Here is a 5009-nt window from a genome sequence, read left to right as displayed (position 1 = left end):
TGTGCACATACTGGGAGCCATGGCACGTGCACACCCAGACATGTGCACACCCAAACACGTGCACATACTGGGAGCCATGGCATGTGCACACCCAGACACATGTATATACTGGGAGCCACGGCATGTGCACATGCAGACACATGCACATGCTGTAAGGCTAACCTTGGCTGCCAACTTGGCCCCAGAATCAACTAAAACCTAACTCTCTGGACTCTACAGTGAAGAGTTTTCTTGACTAGATCCTTTGAGTAGGAAGGCTCACCCTTAATCTGGATTTATTTTTAAAGATCTGAAGACCCACCTTAAATCTGGGCCACATCTTCCATTGTCAGAATACATATAAAGAAAAGCAAGAAGGAACCTTGCTTTTTGCCTGTTTGCCCTCCTTCTGGATGGCAAGTTCATCAGTCCTGCTGCTGAGTTGTTCCTTTCGGGCATTAGGACCTGTTTCTTCAGGACGCCAACACAGTCTGAAGGCCAACTGAGACGTTCAGCCTCATGGACTAAATAACTACCGAAGTCAGGAGACAGCCATAGCGGAACCAGCTGAACAACAGTCTATAAGCCACTCCAATAAAACCCTTTTAATACAGATTTATTATGTCCCATTGTTCCAGGAACTCTGACTAATAAACATACATGCAAATGAATAAATGCAGTAACTTTTTATAACTAATAATAATTATGATAGTAAAGTGGCTGAGTATAAGCTTTTACCTGCTTCCTGAATGTGGATCAGATGCGACCAGCAGCCACCTGCTGCTGCTACTGCTGCTGCTGTGTCTGTCCTGCCGTGAGGGGCTGTATTTACTGGGACTGTGAGCTCAATAAATTTGTTTGCCAGATATTTTGTCTCTACCATGAAACAAGTAACTAGTCCATACGTCACAATGGGTAGGACCTGCAGAGTAGGCCACGTGCCTTTCCCGGCAGACAGGAGGGTGTGTGGACACCTGTTATAGACAGCAGTATGGGATGTACCAGCTCCCTGATGGCTGGCCTACCTAAGCTCTCTCCCCTGACTCCAGGCTATGACTGGTTTCTGTGAGGAGTCAGAAAAGGGGTAGGCAGTGAGGATAGAGGTAGGAAGAAGGATAGAACCTTCCTACGTGGGAAGGAGACAATCTCATAGCATCTGGAAAGTAACTAACCAACATCCATTAACCCGGGCCATCTATCAAACCGAAGCAATTCACTGGGTAACACCATGTGGTTGTCTGATTACTTCAGTCAATAACGCCATCGTTTGATGGTATTTTCTGTGGGGGCTGAGGGAATGAAATGTGGGGAAAGAGCCGGGCGGTGGTGGCGCACGCCTGTAATCCCAGCACTCGGGAGGCAGAGGCAGGCGAATCTCTGTGAGTTCGAGACCAGCCTGGTCTACAAGAGCTAGTTCCAGGACAGGCTCCAAAGCCACAGAGAAACCCTGTCTCGAAAAACCAAAAAAAAAAAAAAAAAAAAAGAAATGTGGGGAGAGACTCAAAGGAAGAAATGGTCTAGGGACCAGCTCAGAGACCACTTGGCTCTGGAAGCCTGCCCTTCCTGACAGTGTGTTTTCTGCTTCAATAAATATCCATTTTTTACTCCTTCTGAGTCTTTATTTTTTTTGTCAGTGGGCATTCAATTCTTTGTTCCCTCCAGGAAGAACCCAGACACCGGGGCAGCCGGTACATGGTACCAACAGTCCCCTCCCATTTTCCTCTCAAGACATCAGAGAGTAAAACCAAGCCACGGTGGAGTAACCTAAACCCGTATTGCTGGGGCCTAGTCAGTCATTTATATCCTGAATAAACCTTGTCTTTTATTACTTTGTCATATATGGCAATTCTTTATTTGTTTCTTTCTACAACAGTGATCTACACAGTGAGTTCTAGGTGAACTAAGGCTACATAGTTAGACCCTGTCCCCCACCCCAGAAAAAAAAAAAGTGGTGGCATACTTTTAAAAAGTACCAGTCACATCCTTCCAAGTGCCTAGCTGACATTCAGTCCTGTTCCAACTGTTTAAGCTGATAACTGACTTGGGAGATAAAATCGGCGGATTTCCAATGTGAATATGATCCTCTGGTGATTTAATGGTGTGACTTACTTTGCTTCAGTTTCTCCTGGTTTGGGGGACAAAGTGGGGTGTTTTGCTGAGGTCCCATTTCATCTTATCTAGAAGGACATAAGACACCTCATGCCAAAGGACTGGTTGGTTTTATAACAGAAAATGTCCCTAAACTCTTTATCTCACTTAAATGAATCCTGTTTTAGTTGCATTCTTTATAGAATGCCCTGCTCAGGTCGCAGTCCTAGGAATGGTTTTGTAGTCAAATATTAACTGTTGAAAGCCAAAGGGTAGGTTTGTGCATGACCTAGTGTTGTCTGGTAGTCTCGCTCCGGGATGGCGTGGACTCATGAGCCTCAGGAGGTAAACAAGAATGTCACACGTCTGGGTGAACAACAGCCCCCTCCCAGAGAAGAGAATTTCTGGACTGCCTGCAGGTTTCCCAGAGAGCTCTTGGGCTGGAGCTGGGGTGGGTTTTGGGTGATGCATCTGCCTTTGGGTCATCCCTACTCCATGTAAGGAACTTCATCACTTCTAGCCCAATAAAAGCCATTGGTTCAGCAAGGCAGACATTGGTCTAGCTGTTGCTTTGGTTTGCCACGAGCTCCCTCCTTTGGTGCCCAATCATTAGGTGTTGCATCTTTCCAAGGAAAATCTAAGACACAACAGCACGTGTGTATGTCAATGCATTTCCTGATGATGTATGTGCACCTGTGTGCATTGCATACAGTAGTCATAGCTTAATGTGTAGTAGTCCTGGTCACAATCACTCTCCCTCTTATTGTTTGAGACAGGTCTCTCACTGACCCGGAACTCTCCAAGGAAGCTAGACTGGCAGGCCTGTGAATCCCAGGGATCCACCTGCCTCTGCCTCCGCCTCCTTAGCTCTGAGATTACAAGCTATGTGCCACTACAGTTTTGGGAGGATTTTGTTGTTGTTTGTTTTTAAAAGCAGAACAAAACGAGGGTTTTAGGATCAAACTCAGAACCTCATACTTGCAGATCGAGCGTTGAACTGACTGAGCTGCCTCCCAGCCTAAGAAGGTTGATGAGATCTGCGGGCTCATAAAGTAGACTCGGGGAAATCACCGTGAGGTGGCATATTCCTAAAGGGGAATGGATGCGGTTTCACGTAGAACTTTTGTCAGTTCAGTTTCTATCTCTGAGATTCATGTTGGATGAAGCTTAATACAACTGGTAGATAGATGTTCACGCCAAGCAGAACAGATACTTTTTCTTATTGTTTGAGTTAGCACACGAAATAAGTTTATACATATCATTGTACTTTGTACGGATTTGTTCCCTATCACTCTTTCTTGCTCCCTTTCCGTGTGTGTGTGTGTGTGTGTGTGTGTGTGTGTGTGTGTGTGTGTGCGTGTATACACATACATGTGGAAGCCAGAGGACAAGCTCTGGAGCCATCCGAGACTTTTTTTAGACCCAAGGATCTTACTGTCTCTGCTTCCCCAGCCCTGGAATCACACAGTGCCTCGGTTTTTCATAAGTCCTGGGGATGAAACTCAAGCCCTCCTGCCCGCAAAGCATGAACTTTACTGACCTTGCCGTGTCCGCGATCCTCCTTGTGTCTTTAAAGTCTCATTGTTCTCTAGTCTCAGACTAGAGCTGGACCAAGGAACTTCACAACTTCCCAAAACTCTGAGGAGGAAAGTGCCATCTGCACCTCTGGACTGGGAGGGATGCCGGTCAGCAAAAGCCCTTGCAAATGGCCCTTCGTATTCAGGAGCACCACATATCTGCATCTCAGACCATTTCAGGTTTGGCCGCCCAATTGGAAGCCACTGTAGGGCTGGGGGTGTGGCTGAGTGGCAAAGCTTTTGCCCAGCATACACAAGGCCCTGGGCTCCATCTCTAGCACAAAGGGAATAAAACCAATGCCAGTTTACCCCTGCAGGGCCACAGCCACTCTGAGACCATACCACCTACAAATCAAAATACATTTCGCAGCCGGGCGATGGTGGCGCACGCCTTTAATCCCAGCACTCGGGAGGCAGAGGCAGGAGGATCTCTGTGAGTTCGAGACCAGCCTGGTCTACAGAGCTAGTTCCAGGACAGGCTCCAAAGCCACAGAGAAACCCTGTCTCAAAAAAACCAAAAAAAAAAAAAAAAACCCAAAAAAACAAAAAAACAAAAAACAAAATACATTTCGCTTCTTCTTTCCCATTGTGACAACCAACCCTGATGGGCAACCTTCCATCAGAGCTTCCCCAACCTCATTCCCAAAATGGTCAGCAGCCCATGCTACCATCCCCCAAACCCGATGTGCCTCCAGAGAAGGCTCATTGTGCAACCAAGGTGAACGACCACACTGGCCAGGCCTAGAAGGGCAGGAGGCCCAGGGCTGTCCCCTTCCCTACCTAGTAGCATGAGCACAAACACTTAAAACCTAAAAGGTGGCAGGGAGATTCAGGGTTGGGGCAGAAGACACAGTTGGTTAGTAGAACAACCCTCCCAAGTCTAGAACTCACACATCACAGCTTCATTTCTTTACCTTGGTAACTGAGATGATGTTCTGCCTCCCTGGGGCCCTCCTTCCCCGAGGGCTTCCAGAAGCTCCTCTGGGGGCTACCCAGCTTGTTGGAAAGACTAGGCGGTAACCAAGCGTCCCACTACCGCAGCTCCCAGGCGCTCCACTCTCACCTCTGCTAGGCAGGAGACTTGGCCTGAGGGCCAAGCCTAGAAGGTGTGGCCGGAAGCACTTTGGGGTCGGCCAAGGACAAGCTAGGACAGAAAAAGTTTAGGAAGGAAAAGCCTGCCTCCTGAGAGATCCAGAATGACAGGAGAAAAGCAGTGAGAGCCGCCCTCTGACTTCAGAGGGGCTGGGAGGGACAGCTGTCAACGTGAATTTTTCTTGGGGTAAAGAGGTCATGAGCCTTTAGTAAGGCAATGTCCACAGGGCAGATGGCCAAGAAAACGGAGCCCATTGTGCCTAGGGAAATGAA

The 5009-nt window shown here is 47.7% G+C and overlaps 1 protein-coding gene across 2 annotated transcripts in view; it reads right to left on the bottom strand.

Moving 5' to 3' along the window:
• Lims2 (LIM zinc finger domain containing 2) overlaps window positions 1-4691 on the bottom strand; it is a 37272-nt gene extending 32581 nt beyond the window's left edge. Inside the window, exon 1 of one of the 2 annotated variants that reach the window (XM_013349556.2) lies at window positions 4559-4691. The gene's annotated coding sequence lies outside the window, so the exon portion shown is untranslated. Of the gene's footprint in view, window positions 1-3607; window positions 3785-4558 lie in introns of those variants that run through there. The other variant, XM_013349555.1, reaches the window with a different exon arrangement.
• Between the last annotated feature and the right edge of the window lie 318 nt (window positions 4692-5009).

The sequence above is a fragment of the Microtus ochrogaster genome, chromosome 18, assembly GCF_000317375.1.
Source record: "Microtus ochrogaster isolate Prairie Vole_2 chromosome 18, MicOch1.0, whole genome shotgun sequence".
Lineage (NCBI taxonomy): Eukaryota > Metazoa > Chordata > Mammalia > Rodentia > Cricetidae > Microtus > Microtus ochrogaster.
The sequence above is the reverse complement of the archived record's forward strand: the minus strand, read 5'-3'. Positions and strand labels throughout refer to the sequence as shown.